General features: G+C 45.6%; 1 long non-coding RNA gene across 1 annotated transcript in view; it reads left to right on the forward strand.

The window, feature by feature from the left end:
* The first annotated feature begins 1,486 nt into the window (after window positions 1-1,486).
* The window catches only part of LOC140121649 (uncharacterized), a 152,395-nt gene continuing 135,526 nt past the window's right edge, over window positions 1,487-18,355 (forward strand). The window contains exon 1 of the long non-coding RNA XR_011854148.1: window positions 1,487-1,629. This is a non-coding gene — a long non-coding RNA (uncharacterized lncRNA). The remainder of the gene's footprint in view (window positions 1,630-18,355) is intronic.

Genomic DNA, 18,355 nt, shown 5'->3' on the forward strand with positions numbered 1-18,355 from the left:
TATTACCACTGTACAAGGCATTGGTTCGGCCTCACCTGGAATATGCCGTCCAGTTCTGGGCACCGGTCCATAAAGGATGCCCTGGAGCTGGAGAGGGTTCAACATAGAGCCACAAAAATGATAAGGGGTATGGAGGGTCTCAGTTATGAGGAAAGATTGAAACAACAAGATTTATTTAGTCTGGAAAAAAAAAGGACTATGAGGGGACATGATTAATCTATAAATATATGAATGGTCCATGCAAAAAATATGGTGGTAAGTTGTTTCAGATTAAATCAAATCAAAAGACAAGGGGGCACTGTCTCCATCTGGAGAAATCAAGGTTTAATCACCAGAGGCAACAAGGCTTTTTTACTATGAGAACTGTCAATCTGTGGAATAGCCTGCCTCAGGCGCTGGTCACAGCAGGGACAGCAGAGAGCTTCAAGAAGGGTCAAGATGCCTTATTACACCTAAATAACATTAATGGTTATGTTATATAGAATTGTTTCCCCTAAGTTTTAACAAGTAAGTGACTGTTTTGTTTTCATGGCCCAATTAGATTACTTTACATTTATCTATATTAAACCTCATTAGACATTCCTCCAGCTTGCACAAATCTCTCTGTAATGTTAAACTATCGGACTTTATACTTTTGACTTTACTTTGCCTCTATGAGGTCAATGTTTACAATGTGCGCTTCAGATATGTAGGTATGGGTGCTTAGAGGTTAGGGATCTGACCTCAAATTCATGCAAAATATTTCATCCACGCACTCCAAAATGCAATTAAGAATGTATTTAGATTTACGGACAGGTTTCATGTTATCGAGAAAGAAATTGAACCAAGCACCAATCTACACTCGAGTAACAATATAAATGTACATAGTAGTAAATATATTTAATACTTAAACAATTTATTTAGTAATGCAACATCACACAAACTTTGTACTAATATTGTCAAATCACATAAAAAAACATGGTGTCAATACATTGAATGTATTTAGATCTCAAAGGGGGTTAGAGAGGCACTGAAGGGCCCAAGTGCACACTTCTACCCAATAATAGTATAAAAAAAATATAAAATAAAAGTTATTTTGCGAATGAACGTATGACCGTGGAGAATTCGGAGCGCTAAGTGTCCTGGACAAATAAGTGTGGATAATTGTCCATGTGTTTGTTGATACCCAGGATGAATACAGGTATTGGTTATATCTGAACTGGTATCGATATATGTGTAATCGCTTTTCCCTATATTGGTCAAGGGCACCTAAAGTCTAGTGCAGACTTAGATTGCATGCAATATCAATGGTATATGATGGTGTAACACTGTGCCTTATGTGGGTTCGTGCCTTCTATCAATTCAGAAAGTCTTTTGACAATAACCAGAAGGTATTTCACTCACGGTTTCACCCACCCAGAAGGATTCCTGGCATCGGCCGTCACAAGCGTTGGGTATAGGAACACCAGTACTGTCTCGGTGTTTCACAGGCCACTGTGCGCATGCGTGAGGCTGGTAGGATCGTAGTTTCAGCGCTCCGGCCAATTAATCCCTTGGTGGACCAGTCGGACGGTGAACACAGGGTGACCACGTGGATATGCAAAGAGATATTTGCGATTATCAAAGTCTCCAAACGTAGCAAGTGACCAGGTATCTTTCCTCTGTAGCGTTAACTCCATGGTGTCCGTCCAAAAAAAATGTTTGGTTGGTTTCATGTTATGCCCAAGGGACGCGTATCAATAAATCCGGGATTAGTATGCCAGCTACTTGGGGTAGTAGATGGAGAGTCGTGGAAGTGAGCCAGTAACCTTATGGATCTGGAAAATTATTACAGGTCCAGGTCCAGTTGAAACTTATCAAACTGATTTGTAGGGAAAAAAAAGATATATAGTAAAGATATGTAGTAAATTATTTTGGGCTGAACTAAGTGAATGTGAGGAGATATTGATAACCAGGGAGTTACTGTTAGAGTTAATGATAGATCTTATTCATACCTGGGATCTGGTGGATCCGGAATTCATCTCCTCTCCTCGCCTTTTTCTTGCTCTGTTCCTGGGTCATTGGGATAAAAAGATCCCTGTGCTGTATTGTAAACTCATGCCCTGAGTCTGAATAGGACATGTCTCTTGGGGTGGACCGACTTTGTTGATATGAACGATGGGGAGGGCAATTGTTGCGCCCCCTGTAGTGTTGGGTACAATAGTTTTCCGTATCTCTCATACATATTCAGTGTTCCCATCTAGTTTCCCCCCCATCTAGTTTCCCCCTACATCTAGTTGTATTCTGTTTTCTAGCAACACTACTGCCATACAATGGGGCTCATTATTAAGGGTAGCGCTGCTCACTTCTGTGCGACTGTTCACCTTTTTCATGGATTGCAGAGCTTGGACAGGTATTTAACAGGTGACTGTTTTTTGGCGCAGCTGCGCTGGCTTCCATCTGACACAAATTGGGGGAAGTGCAATCGTACAATCTGACTCATTCGGACTGAGCGCGGGGGATTAACTTTCAAATTGTGCTGCAACCTAATGCACTTACAGGCACCACTTAAAAGATGGTGAACTCTGTCGGACCTGAGCAGGGAAGCAACACATGCAGGATATCGGGCACACGATGTAAGTGTATTGCCGGACAATGCACTTTTGGTGAACTCCACGGAATGGGTAAGTAAATGTGTCCCAATTTTCGCTACCCAGCCAATCATTACCGGCTTTACAATGAGCATAGACATGTGCATTTGCCATACACTTGTTTACCAGCATCGCACATAGTAACCTTAGACACGCGTAGTCGGTAGTATACATGTTAAGCAACTTCCAAACTGACGCGTCATGCCCCCTCTCTATTGTATCTACAACTGGGTATGTAAAACCCCTCCCCTACGTGAGGAAAGATTACTATTTTTGACTACTTGATACTTGATGTCACGGGTGCTCCTGCAATCCACGTTTCAGGTCGCAGGCGCACCTGTGTGCCTCCCTGTGTCCTCTCACGCCGGCAGCAGTTTCTCTTACCTAGCTGCAATCCAGAAACAGTCTCCTCACTCCAGCATGCACGTCCACCTGAGTTTAAAGGGCAAGCGCACCGCTAATTGTTGCTGGCCACCTGACAACCTATAAATTGCCAGCCTCTTCCTGTGCCCCCTGCCGGATCTTTGTGCCTCATAGCCTTAGATAAAGCTTTGTCTGATGCCCTGTGCTTCTATTTCGATTTCCTGTTGTGACCCCGGATCCGTTATTAACTTTGATCCTGTGCTGCATGACCTGACCTTCCGCTATGTCCCTGACTCTGATCCCCTGCTGCCTACCCTAACCTCCTGCATGTCCCCGACTATGATTCTGCTATACGACTTTGTACTTTGCCTTGGCCGCCACCGTGGACAAAGTCGCGCCTGCGGAGCGACCTGGTGGTACCACGCTGCAGCGAGTCCATCCCGCTTTGCGGTGGGCTCTGGTGAAGACCCCTTTGACTCTGCTCCCAGGTGTCAGCTTACGTCATCGTCCGCAGTGATTCAGTGGGTCCACTTCCCCTGGTGCCTGATACTTGATACTATGCCCCACTTACAACAGTATAGTTTTTCTGTATACTAAACCTCTTTTTTGTATCACTAAGACAGTTTCTATCCCCAATACACAGAATTTCCCCTATTTCGTGCAGTCTAATGTATGTACTAACCTTTCCTACGGCACTGTTTCAAATGCTTTGGAAAAGTTCAGATACAGAGTATCCACAGCCTCCCTCAAGTGCTGCCTGGAACTTACCTCCTCATAGTAGCAGGACCAATCCCTCATAAACGCATGCTGATGATGGGTTATAAGGTTATGCACAGTGAAATCATTCAGGAAAGCTAACTACTGGGTCAGGGGGCTGGCGATATACTTGGGCAGGGGGCTGGCTATATACTTGGACAGGGGGCTGGATATATACTGAGGGCAGGGGCTGGATGTCTATATACTAGGGGGAAGGGGACAGACTAGCTATATAATGGCTGTGACCAATGCATTTACCACTCTAGGTTTAATACTCGAGTCAATAGATTTTTTTGTGGCAAAATTAGGGGCCTAGGCTTATACTTGAGTATATACAGTAATTTATAAAATGTCATATCAAATCTATCAAAATATAATAACAGTTATTCACAGAGTTTTACCCTGTAATGGAAAATAGTGCCCAAGTCAATAATGACACTTTTGCCATTTGAAAAATATAAAATGTTCGATAAAAAGTGATAAAAAGTCTGTTTTCAATGGTAGCATTGAAAACACCATCAAAAGTCACAAAAAAATGACACCACACACAGCTCCATACATTGAAGTATGAAAAAGTTTTTAGTGCTAGAAGATGGCAAAAGTTCCCAAACAATGAAGAGGGTAGCACAACCAATAGTACAATTGAGCTGGTGCATAAAGAATTATCAACAAACCAACAAGAAGACAGGATGCACCAAAAATGCTCATAAATAGTCAAATAACAATTATTATTTAGATCCAAACAGAAAAAAAAATAAGACATACATTTAAAATCACTTAAAACATGAAACAACAACTGGAGACCCTGGTGTTGGTCTACACCAGTGATTTTCAACCTGTGTGCCGTGGCACACTAGTGTGCCGCGACACATGGTCGGGTGTGCCGCGGGGAAAGTTCCCCAAACTATGGTGCCCCCTGTGTTTTGTTTCCCGGCAATGCGCAGCGATGTAAAATGAGAAATACTATAGTCATGAGGCTGGAGTACTACAAGTACCAGCTCATATGCTGAGTATATGAGCTGGCACTTGTACTCTGGCCTCATGGCCATAGTACTTCTCATTGTACCCCTTTATTTTGCAGTATATGAGCCACATAATAATCAGCACCACATACTAAAAACAGAGAGAAACTGAGAACTGTTGAGGAAGAGCTTCGTGTGTGTCTTTCCACCATTTCTGCCAGGATATCCCTTTTGTGTTTATTGAAACAGGCCCAGGTTTCACACTAAGTGAGTAAAATAAATGTAGAATCTATATTATTAACTATATGTATAATATGACTGTTTTAGTGTCATTTTGTGCTATTGTGGTTGGTGGTGTGCCCCAGGATTTTCTAAGTATAAAAAGTGTGCTGCGGATCAAAAAAGGTTGAAAATCACTGGTCTACACAGTGTAACCCCCTGCAAAGAGCACTCAATGGTGCACAGTAATTCCTTCCACGCACTCTACAATAAAGTGCTTTGAGTAAGCAAATATATGTGTCCAAAAAAAGGTCAGTCTGTTATCCAATACGTATGCCAGCATGCAACATTGCCATAAAAAACAAATAAATAGATGCCAATAACTAGTTAATACTAATAGAAAGGTAATCTCTAATGGAAAAGTACAAACATGAATATATCAATGTAAGGTTCAAGTGCTAAGGCATAAAAGCCACAAAAGAGAATTAAAACAAGTTGTACCAAAATAAAAATACTGGTTACCAATGGAAGTGCTGACAGGCGGGCATACAGGTGGAGGGAGGAAAAGCAGGTGTCTGAGGCTTCCCACGCGTTTTGTTGCTCTAGGCGACTTCCTCAGGGGTATGTGGCCCCACAGATGCGCTTGCCTTAAATACCAGTACTCACCCCCTGACCCACGGACTCGCCGTTCAGTGAATTGTGCTGCGCATGACCGGAAGTGAATAGTGCCGGTACCGGAAGTAGAACATAGAATCATGCGCCTGCGCTACCGGACCGAGGCATAATGTCGCCATGGTGTCGGGGATCAGAAAACAACATGCAGGTGAAAGTATTATGCGCGTGCGCCATACCCGGATACAGATAAACCCACTGGCAGAAACAATGGATAAATGGTAGAATGATGAAACGGCGAATTATGCACATGCGCAAAATATAGATAAAACATCTTATATTAATAATATGATGCGGTACATAGAAATACCAAATAAATGAAAGCCATGGTATTATCAATAGCCTAATAACCCAAAAATAGGATCTAAGATCTAAAAATTGTATTAAAAACATACACTTTAGGCTAAAAGAGAGATTGCCTCGCTGCCGAGATATGTGTAAGGTGGGTGTTACATACATGTGTATACAACCAGACAGTCTGGTGTCAAATAAGCTATATTTAGCAAGGTATAATATAAATAAGATATCAACAGATCTAGGTTAAGGAGTATTATCTAGAACACATTTAAAACAGCAACGTACGTGGGTAAATTAAATATACACACTGTACCCTACAAAAGACAGCATAAATCTAATAGCGCCAGTGGGTCAGTAGGGGGTGAGTGCCTGACTCAAGACAAGACATAATAAATTCGAGAAAGAATAAAAAGTAACAATAGGAGGTTGACCTTTGGTTAGTATACCATTAATGAAATACAAAATCGGTAATCCATAATTGAATTTAGATATAACCAAAGGCTTGAGAAGGTGAGCAAAGAGATTCTTATCATTCGGTCACTACAAACAATTATATACAACAGACAAAGAGTCCTCGGGTAGTCCTAAATTTGGCCGGGCTCAGACAGGTCCCCCGGGACATGGGAGGTACCAATCTGGATAAACGTTATGTTCAGAAGGTGATTGGGAACGTACATCAAATAATCAGACCATGCAGTAGATGCAGATAATTCAAGAAAGCCAGGCAACCAGAGGAAATGTAGGATTTGACACCCTCCGTTCGATAGTTGTATTCGAGATTGTTCAAATACTTATTGTGTTCCAAGGAAGATTCGGGAAGTACATAAGATGGTGAAATCGTACAGCCGATGCAAGTACTCTCAGAGAAAACGGGAAGCCAGGGGAGTTTCACAACCCTCGATGGAGTAGTTAGGAAACAGGTTGTTCAGGAAAACAGTAGATGGGGATCTTCTCCAATTGCATATTTGTCTAAGATTGTACATAAAGACTTTGAAGCGACCAATAACAGGGATTCTGCATGCGAAGTAAGGGGCCATAAGGGCCCAAATTAAAGGGGACCTGAGAAAAGGGGGAAGGGGTCCAAAAAATGTGAATAGAGTGCCTAATGTGACCCGAAAAGGGGGGTCAGAGGGAAAATATATGTGTTACAATTATCTACAAGAATAAAACCAAAGTGACAAGGAAATAAGAAATGTGTTGTGTACCGAAAAAGAGGGGGATTTCTGGTTAGAAATTGGGAAAAGAACTGTATATATAGATAAATAGGTTATGCCGTATGGCATTCACTTACCTCCATTCGATTGAGTTTAACCAAGTTATCTTTGTTTGTAGAACCCTGAAAAGAGAAATTCCTCATTTAACCCTCCTGGCGCGAGACAATGCAGGTTATAAATCCACCTGGTTTCCCGTTTCAATAATTCTGGTATAATGTTGCCTCCCCTGATATTGGGGTAAATTTTATCCAAAGCAACCACTCTCAGACCCCTTGTTTTGCGCCCATGCTGCATTCGATGTTAAAGCCTTACCTTTTTCAAAGTGCAGTTGGGCATTGTTGATACTCTACAAATGTTGCTGAATGCGTTTTTGTGTGGTCTGCCCCACATACACCTTGTGGCACGGGCACGATGTTCCTGGATCTACAATTTATGTAATGGTAAAGGTTATATTTCTGTTGATCCAAGGTCTAAAAAGTAGGCTACTGCCCATAGTCCATCCGCGTGTGAAATGTTCGAGTACAAGGACTCAACATTTAGTGTAACCAGCCAGATGTCATTTGGCAACTGCGTGTAATTAATCTTTCCCATTAGATCAGTTGAGTTCCTGATATAGGATGGAAGTGCGAGCACTAGTGGCTGTAAGAAAAAGTCTAAGAACATACATGCTTTCTCACAAAGGCCCCTAATCCCCGACACTATAGGCCTGCCCGGAGGGCAGGTCAGGGATTTGTGGACCTTCGGGAGCATGTAAAACGTTGGAATTACCGGCTGGGACAGTGTCAAGAATTTGTGCTCTTTTTTGGTGATAATGCCATATTTTAATGCTGCATCCAGAATGGGGTGGAGTAATATGTGCTGTTGCCTAATTGTCTCTTAGCCTCATTGACATACAGTTCCGTGGGCCACAGCAGTATATTCCCCCCCTTGTCCGCCTCTTTGATCAGAAAGGAGGTGTTACCTTTTAGTTTCTTTATCGCTTGTCTTTCTTCTTTCGACAGGTTTTCCCCACTTCTTGTGTCTACTCGCAGGTGCTCAATATCCATGGTGACCCTGTCAAAAAAGATCTGTAGGGCAGGCACTAGATTAAGATTTGGTGTTAATTGAGTTGGATTCCTCAGGGGGCAGGTTCTTCTACCTTTTTGGTTGGGAGCCTCATTTTCTTGCAAGAGATCCCGAAGATCACCCATTGTTTGTCGATCTTCCGGGGGGGGGGGCACTATCTAATATGGAGGGTTGATGGTATATAAATTTAAAAGCCAACTGTCTGCAGAATAGGAAGACATCCTTGATAAGCTCAAATTTATCAAGTCTTTGCATTGGTGCAAATGTTAAACCTCTCCTCAACACCGATGCTTCCACACTAGAGAGAGAGTAATCCGATAAGTTAATGATTTGTAACTTACTTCCTCCATCCTTGTCCTGCTGCCCCAGTCCTATTGTTTCTTGGCTCTCTGTGTATGTTGTTGTTTGCCTCTCTTGTAGGCAGGGGACCTCTCCATGTGTCTTAAGCCTCTTTTTCTGAGGTTCGGCGGGTCGTTTTTTTCCCCTGTCTGACCTTCCTTTGTCGCTGGTTTCTGAGGATAAAAAATCCTCACTGGAGGAGGGTTCAGAGGACGGTGTATTTTTATTGTTGTTACTCTTAAAGTTGAATCTCCGATTGCCCCTGTGCGTCCACCTGTATGCCGTGCCTTTATCAAAGTCATTTTTATCCCAACGTAGTTTATCTCTTTTAACCTGTATTATTTCTTTCTCAAGATTTTCAATATTTTCCTTTAATTGTGCCTGAAAGGGCTGAACCAAAGTGACCTGGTCAAAACCACTCAGTCTGCTTTCCAATTTTCTTATGGTATCCCTAGTTATAGTCAGTAGTTCCTTGTCAAGAGTGAGTAAAATATGTGTAAGGATATTAGAACACTGTAGGAGACCTTTTTCCCAAATATTTTTAAAAGTTTCATCAGGTTCCCACGGAGGGAAGATCTGGACCCTCAACCCGCGAGGTGCTATATTCAAACGGATATATTCCTCCAAACTTCTAATATTCCAATGAACCTTAGTCAAGGTTTTATGTGCCTCAGTCAATTCCCTGGTGATCAACCTAAACTCATTATCACCTGTCTGTAAATCCGTGGCCGTGTCCAACAAGGACCCTGTTTGACTAGACCAAAGGGACTCCCGAGAATTCAAGTCCATCTTAACTATACAATCAATTAAGTCCCAAGTGGGAAGATTAAGGTGTGCTTATAGCCAACAGAAAGAAAACCGCATGGACAGAGCGGTAATCGACAACACTACTTCCCAAACAATGAAGAGGGTAGCACAACCAATAGTACAAATGAGCTGGTGCATGCAAAAGATGGCAAAAGAAGATTTTTTTTAGTATAGGATGTTTTATTTTTTTTTTATAAATGAATGAAAACATTATAAAACTTATACGAATTTAGTATCGTCTTGATCGTACCAACCCAAAGAATAAAGGAGACTTATCATGAGAACTGGATATCATGAGATAATTGGAAAAGGGCTATGGAAAGTCTTTCATTACTATGTGAAGCTAGTTTGTTTTATAGAGCTGACCGGTGTCCTTTAAAAGGGTTTTCCCATGAAAGAAAATTCTCAAATTTCAATCCCCTAGTGATGTTTACAAAATAAAGATAATTTTTAACCCCAACATCACTGGAAAAATCAGCCAGTAGCTAAAGTGGATCCCTGCCATATTTCATGAGCTGGGCTGGATCCGTAACCTTGGCGGGGTCCATGGCCGGATCTTACTGTCACACTCCAGGGAGTGTGGAATGTCTCTTTGGGAAGAGTCTGTGGACCCTCTGGACCACCTCGAGGGTTGGTATGAGACCTGTGGTGGCAGCCAAGGTAACAAATGCAGGAAACAGTCAGAGCCTGGGAAGAGAGCAGGAACATAGAGGAACACTGGTAACACTGGTACAGACTGAAGTCACCGCTGGGATGGAACCCTGGAAGACACAGCAGGGGCACAGGTTGGCAGGAGTACAGGATGGCTGGAAGTCACAGTGGAATTCACAGCAGGAGCACAGGATGGCAGGAGGACACCACTGGGCTGGAACCCTGGAAGGCACAGCAGGAGCACAGGTTGGCCGGAGCACAGGAGCACGGGAACGGAGCACAGGAACAGACCACAGGAACGGACCACAGGAACGGACCACAGAAACGGACACCAGGATACACAGGAACGTAACACAGGATACACTGGAACGGACCACAGGATACACTGGAACAGACAACAGGATACACTGGAACGGACAACAGGATACACTGGAATGGACCACTGGATACACAGGAACGGACCACAAGATACACATGAACGGACCACAGGATACACAGGAACGAACCACAGGATACACAGGAACAGAGCTCAGGATACACAGGAACGGACCTCAGGATACACGACCTGGAAAGCATGGTAAACGTGCTGGAGACACACAGGAGGCTTTCACTTCAGGGGGGTTTACTTGAAGATCCGGCAAGGAATCCTGGGAGCCGCCGGATTATATAGCAGAGCCAGAAATCCCAGCACCAATCAGGAGGACGCTGGCCCTTTAGATCCTGAAGAGCCGGTGCGCGTGTGCCCTACCAGTGGGAGAATGCGGCCTAGTCGGTAAGCAGGAGCATTGGAGATGTGAGTATGGTCTGGAGGGTTGCCGCGCCACATAGAAGGGCATGGATGTACTTCTTATATGTGGAAAATAAACCAATTTTGAACCTACTTACTACATTCCTTGTCTTTGGTTCTTTCTGTTTGTTATCCATGAAATTTCCATTTCCTTTATTTTTGCATTGCATTTGCATTGTTTATTGTAACCTGATGCACTCTCCTGGTGACACTCGACTGCTGTTATCTGGCCAGGTTTTACTTTGTACATTCTCCAGTATGTTTCTGAATTGAGTTTTATCCTCAATTATCTCATTATTTATTTGAATCCCATTATGATATCTGAAGTTCTGCTACTAGATTTAGACTCTAATGTGTCTTGTAACTAGGTAGGAGTCATCATTAGAAGTTCAGCCTCTGGAGTTTTTCCCTTATCTTGAAGAAATAGCCTCAGCGCTGGGTTAGAGCTGCATCCTCTTCACTGATTTTTCCTCATAGTAGTCATTGGCCTCCATAAAACTACAGCACAGTATCATTCAAGAAATTGGGTCGTCTGCAGATGCCTAAACATTCAGGTACCGGGAGCATAGTTGTACTGTATGACTGCTGTGGCTGCTTTATGTACAGGATTAATGGGGAATCCCAGATATCTGTCTTGCTATTTGGGAATATCCCTTAGCGTCTGCTGGTGACTGTTAGAAGGATAGGTGCAGTGCTGGGCATTAGAAGAGTGACTTAAACTACTACAGCTGCCATTTTATTTAGGGCACAATCTGGTTTGAAATTGAAAAATTCCTGAATGATTATGATCATTATGATTATGATTACAGTCTATGGAGGATGTTCATAGGCTGCAGGGTGACTTGGAAAAACTGAATGTTTGGTCATCCACTTGGCAAATGAGGTTTAATGTGGATAAATGTAAGGTTATGCACCTGGGGGCTAATAATCCAAAGGCAAAATATGTCCTTGAGGGAGTAAATCTGGGAGAGTCCCTTGTTGAGAGGGACCTGGGGGTACTAGTAGATGATAAATTGAATAACAGCATGCAATGTCAATCAGCTGCCTCTAAAGCCAGCAACATCTTGTCATGTATCAAAAGTGGTATGGACTCTAGTGATAGGGATGTAATATTATTGTCACGGGCACCCCCGCGATCCATACCACGGATCGCGGGTGCACCCGTGCCTCCGTTGCGGGCACCCCCGCAATCCGCGATATGGATCGTGGGGGTGCCCGCAACGGAGGCACGGGTGCACCCGTGCCTCCCTCCGCTGCCCCGGTCCCGCTCCGGTGCACTCACCTCTCCTGGCTCCCGCTCCCATCCGGACTAGGTCTCGCGCGCGGCCCCGCTCCCTAGGGCGCGCGCGCGGCGCTGTCTCAAGATTTAAAGGGCCAGCGCACAGGTGATTAGTATTGGTCATTTCCTGTTTTGTATATAACCCTTTGTTTCCCATCATTCCCTGCCAGATCTTTGTGCCTCTTAGCCTTAGAGAAAGCTTCCTAGCGAGTATTGCTGTGTTCCTGCGTATTCCTGTATTCCTGCGTATTCCTGTATTCCAGTGTATTCCTGTGTGTTCCCGTTCCTGGGTCCTGTGTTGCCGTGTTACCTGTGTTCCTCCCTGTTGCTGTGTGCCTGTGTTCCCGTTCCCTCCTGCCTGGACCTCCTGTTGCTGACCCCGGACTTGAACCTGACGTTGCATCTTTGCCGCCTGCCCTGACCCTGTGCCTGGACCCGACTACGAGTTTGTCATCCGCTAAGGTACCTCGACCTCGGCTGCCACCGTGGGCTAGTCACACCTGGGAACGACCTAGTGGTATCCTGCCGCAGCAAGTCCAACCCGCTTTGCGGCGGGCTCTGGTGAAAACCAGGTGCCGCTAGGCTCCGGTTCCGGGTGTTGGCTAGTTACATCTCCCGCGGTGGTCCAGAGGATCCACTGATCCTAACAGTATGATCCGGCCATGGATCCCGCCGAGGCTCCTTCTCCCAGTGAGCCTGATCTCGCCACCATCGTGATCCACCAGTCCCGGCAGATTGCAGCACAGCGGAATCAGCTAGAGCAAGTCAAGTCATGCTCTTGCTACTTGCTACCCAACATCAGCAACAGTCTCCTGAAGCGGCCGCTGCAACCCCTGCTACCCCGGCTTATCTTCCTGCTGCTGAACCCAGGCTACGCCTCTCTTTGCCCGGCAAGTATGATGGAGATCCAAAGATGTGCAGGGGCTTCATAACCCAGTGCTCCTTGCACATTGAACTCATGCCGTCGCAATTTGCCACAGAGCGGTCCAAGGTGGCATTTGTCCTAAGCCTTCTTTCCGGGAAAGCCCTGGCCTGGGCTACTCCGCTTTGGGACAGAGATGACCCGGTTGTGTCTAGTCTCACTGCATTTCGGTCAGAGTTCCGGTCAGTCTTCGAGGAACCAGCACGAGCCTCCTCTGCGGAGTCTGCATTGTTGAACTTGCGTCAGGGCAACTCATCGGTGGGAGAGTACGCAGTTCAATTCCGCACCCTGGCTTCTGAACTTGCGTGGAACGATGCAGCCCTCATCGCTACATTTAAGAAAGGGCTCTCTGCGCAGGTCAAGGACGCACTGGCAGCTCGGGATCTTCCATCTACTCTGAGTGACCTCATCATCTTGGCCACTCGAATTGATGTTCGGTTTAAGGAGCGAGCTGAGGAACTACGCTCCGAGTATCCCCAAGGCCGTGTTAGACGCATTCCTCGCCTGGCGCCAGTCTTCCAAAGGCCGCTCCAGGGTCCGCCTGAATCTTCTGCTGAGGAACCCATGCAGGTTGACCGAACCCGGCTCACTCTACAAGAGCGTTCAAGACGCCGACAGGAGAACCTCTGTCTGTACTGTGCCAGCCCAGAGCATTTCATCTGTTCCTCTCCTGTCCGTCCTCAACGTCCGGGAAACGCCAGCACCTAGGCTTCTTGGGAGAAGCGTCCCTAGGTGTAAGTACAGCTTCTCCACGTCTGACTCTTCCCGTGCTCCTCAGCGTTGGCACCGGTACCCAGATCCAGGTTACTGCCTTCCTGGACTCGGGCTCTACAGCGAACTTCGTGGATGCAGCCTTGGTCTCTCGGCATCACTTCCTGGTGGTTCGTCTCGAGAAGCCATTGTCTATTGCCTCGGTCAATGGTCAGATTCTCTCCGTGCCCATCTGGTTTCACACGGAGCCCCTGCTTCTGCAAGTTGGTGCCCTACATCAAGAGAGACTTTCTTTTTTTGTGCTACCCCAGAGCACATGTGCTCTACTGCTGGGTCTCCCCTGGTTGCAGCTTCATGCCCCTGTACTGGACTGGTCCTCCGGGCATATCCTCCGTTGGGGACCGAACTGTGCTTCACGTTGTATGCAGATTCCCCGTCCGCTACCTGTGAGGACTTCGACTCTGGCTCCCAAGTATCTGGAGGGTCTGCCAGCTTGTTATCGGGACTTTTCGGATGTTTTCTCCAAGAAGCAAGCGGAGATTCTACCACCACATCGTCCCTATGATTGCCCTGTGGATCTTCTTCCTGGCGTCACTCCTCCCAGAGGTCGTGTCTATCCTCTTTCTGTACCTGAGTCTCTAGCCATGTCCGACTACATCAAGGAGAATCTGCAGAGGGGTTTTATACGCAAGTCCTTCTCTCCGGCTGGCGCAGGTTTCTTCTTCGTTACCAAGAAGGACGGCTCCCTACGTCCCTGTATAGACTATCGTGGGCTGAATAAGGTCACGGTAAAATACCGTTACCCCCTGCCGTTGATTACAGAACTCTTTGATTGCCTACGTGGTTCCAAGGTGTTCTCCAAGCTGGACCTCAGTGGTGCTTACAATCTCATCCGGATCCGCAAAGGTGATGAGTGGAAGATGGCGTTTAACACCCGTGACGGGCATTTTGAGTATCTAGTGATGCCCTTTGGACTGTGTAATGCCCCTGCTGTTTTTCAGGAGTTTGTGAACGACATTTTTCGGGACCTTCTTTATACTTGTGTCGTGGTCTACCTCGATGACATCTTGGTGTACTCTCCAGACCTTGAGTCCCACCAGGCACACGTACGACAAGTTCTAGGTCGACTTCGTGCCAATCACCTCTATGCCAAGTTAGAAAAATGCCTGTTTCACCAGCACTGCCTTCCCTTCCTCGGTTACATAATTTCCGTCAGAGGCCTCCAGATGGACCCCGCGAAGCTGTCTGCAGTTCTTCAGTGGCCACGTCCAGAGGGTCTCCGAGCCATACAGAGGTTCCTGGGGTTTGCGAACTATTACCTTCAGTTTATTCCCCATTTCTCCACTCTGGTGTCCCCCATTGTGGCGCTCACCAAGAAGGGTGCCAATCCACGTGCCTGGTCTCCAGCTGCTGAAATGGCCTTCTCCAAGTTAAAGTCTGCTTTCTCCTCGGCTCCCGTACTCTCTAGGCCAGATACGGACAAAACCTTTCTTCTGGAGGTGGACGCATCCTCCATAGGAGCTGGAGCGGTGCTCACTCAGAAAGGGCCCAAGGGCCGAACTTTGACTTGCGGTTTCTTTTCCAAGACTTTTTCCCCAGCTGAGAGAAATTATTCCATTGGAGACAGAGAACTATTAGCCATCAAACTTGCTCTCGAAGAATGGCGGTATCTTCTGGAGGGAGCTCTCCATCCTGTTTGTGTGTACACTGACCACAAGAATCTTTTGTACCTCCAGACAGCCCAGCGCCTGAATCCCAGGCAAGCCCGGTGGTCTTTGTTCTTCTCCCGCTTTGACTTGCTGATTCATTTTCGTCCGGCAGACAAGAATGTCAAGGCTGATGCTCTGTCCCGTTCGTCAGATGTTGTTGGAGATGAACCAGTTCCTCGGCACATAATTTCTCCTGATCAGCTTGTTGTTGCAGCTCCGGTGGACCTTCGGCAGCTGCCTCCTGGCAAGACGTATGTTAGACCTGCTCTCAGGAAGACGATTCTGTCTTGGGGACATTCTTCTCGTCTGGCTGGGCACCCTGGGGTGCAACGCTCCTTGGCCCTCATCTCCCGCTATTACTGGTGGCCAGACCTGGTCAAAGATGTTCGGGAGTTTGTGGGATCCTGCTCCTCCTGTGCCCGCAATAAAGCCTCTCGTCTCAAACCGGCTGGACTGTTACTCCCGTTGCCGATACCCAGTCGCCCGTGGTCTCACGTGGCAATGGACTTTGTTACTGATCTGCCTGTCTCCTCGGGCAATACTGTCATCTGGGTGGTGACGGACCGGTTTTCCAAAATGTCCCATTTTGTTCCCCTTTAACCAGAACGGAATCAAATCCAAACAAAATAACCACATCGAGTGGTACTACACACATGAAAAAATAAATATGGATACTGAAAACAAAGCCATGTGTCAAGTAGCTAAGAAAAAGTAAATCCTTTATTTATAAATGCAGACATAGGAAACTCAATTGGACAAACGATAAAAACAATTAAAAACACGAAAAGCAGGGCAACTGCTTTCGTGGTGAAGACATAGCAGGTGCAGTCATGCAATAATGGCTTACAACCTACAAAAGGACCCCTCTAGGACCTGCCCTAAAATGGAGAAATAACTGGTATGCCCCAGTAGCAGCAGACAAAATGCACATAATAAACAACAGTGAAACAGACAAAGGATATCAAGTGAAGGTAGAGGATGACTGGCAAACTGCTGCATAAAAGTCTGGGAAGCAGAAAATTACCCAATAAGTAACGGTCCAGAGGGAGTCCAAAAGATGCCCCACGCGTATCGCCGCAAAGGGCGGCTTCCTGAGGGGTGCCCAAAAGGTGTAGTGTCCGTGTATAAGTACCTGTTTGTAATGAGAGAAGCGCTGCCGGTGTGTAGCCCTGGTGTCATGGCGGCGTCCGTGCCGGCAAGCCAAGGGCTAGTCACATGATCGAGTGACGTCACTTCCGGTGACGTATGTGCTCGTGCGTGCGCATGTCGGCAGGGCAAAAAGTGTAAGAGATACCCGTTCCATCAATGTCGCCAGCCAATAGGTAATAATAATAGAAAAATGTGTATTTGTATCGATCAAGACAAAAAATGGAATAAAATAAAATAAAATATGATGTGTACGTCTGCAGTGTAAACGCTAATGGATATACAATCAAAGTGTCAGTGCAATAGTACAACTGGACAGATGTCCAGAAACTAAAGTGCATAGTATTAATTCATAATGGTAATGTTATATAGTGAGGAACTTCAATAAATGAATAAATACATATCTAAATAACTAAATAACAATAAAACCTGGCATAGATATGAATATTATATAATGAGAAATATCAATAAATAAATAAATAAATATCTGAATAACTAGATAACGATAATACATAGATATGATACAATACATAAGCAAACATGTTCATTCATACCCTGCACTCACACGCATGGGCCCATGCACAGACACCCGTGACACACATACACTTGGAAGCGCATATATGTACACATGATGACAGGATAAACGGACACCTATTCCTATTAATAAATTTATCAAGTGGTCAAAGTTCTTGCTTCTTTTGCCCCTGTACGTCAGGAAGGACAAGGTGAGTAGGCTGACAGGCGAGGAAACATATAGGTAGTAGATGGATAGCATGAGAGAATGGAAGATGATTGGACTCTATGACGATGGCCTAAAGTTAGAGGAAAAAAGCGGATGGAAATAAATACGGGATATATTGAGTAATAATATTTGATGGCAGAGTTCCTAGCCAAAAGGAATGGAAACAGAGAAGAGTAAAGAAAAGAAAAGAAAGGAAAAGCCAGAGTGGCCCGTGAGTAGAGTGTACGACTAATGATAAATGTTGAGGTCGTGAGTAAAATAAGGTGAAGTGAAGGTGATGGAGGTAAGTGTGGAAAGAGGGGATTGGGAAAGTGAAGTAAATGAAGGAAAGAGAAAGGAGACGTGAGGGGTAAAAGTGAAGAAACCCAGGGTCGGGTGTAGCGTAATAATGAGTACATTTTGTTCCCCTTCCAGGTCTTCCGTCTTCACCACAGCTTGCCAGTTTGTTCTTCAAACATATCTTCCCTCTGCATGGCCTTCCGCTTCACATTGTGTCCGATCGAGGAGTCCAGTTTGTCTCTAAATTCTGGCGTTCTTTATGTAACCAACTGCAGGTCATCCTTGACTTTTCTTCTGCTTACCACCCTCAGTCGAATGGTCAAGTAGAGAGGGTGAACCAGACTTTGGGCTGCTACTTGCGCCACTTCGTCTCAGCCCGTCAAGACAATTGGACTGACCTTCTACCTTGGGCTGAGTTCTCCTACAATTCTCTGGACTCGGGATCTACTGGTTCGGCTCCGTTCTTCGTGGTCTATGGACGTATTCCTCGCCCACCTCTCCCGCTGTCTACTCCCTCTGTTGTCCCTGCGGTGGAGGATCTGGTGCAGGATCTCAAGGCTGTTTGGGACCAGACCCACCAGTCCCTTCTACGAGCTTCAGACCGTACCAAGACCCAGGCTGATAAGAGACGTCGAGCTCCTCCTGTCTTCTCTCCTGGTGACAAAGTATGGCTATCCTCCAGATACGTCCGGCTCAAGATACCCAGCTATAAACTTGGGCCCCGGTTCCTTGGCCTCTTTGAGGTAATCAAGCGCATTAATCAAGTGGCATACAAGCTCCGCCTTCCTCCATCTATGCGCATCCCGAACTCCTTTCATGTATCCCT

Source organism: Engystomops pustulosus, chromosome 3 (genome assembly GCF_040894005.1).
Source record: "Engystomops pustulosus chromosome 3, aEngPut4.maternal, whole genome shotgun sequence".
Taxonomy (NCBI): domain Eukaryota; kingdom Metazoa; phylum Chordata; class Amphibia; order Anura; family Leptodactylidae; genus Engystomops; species Engystomops pustulosus.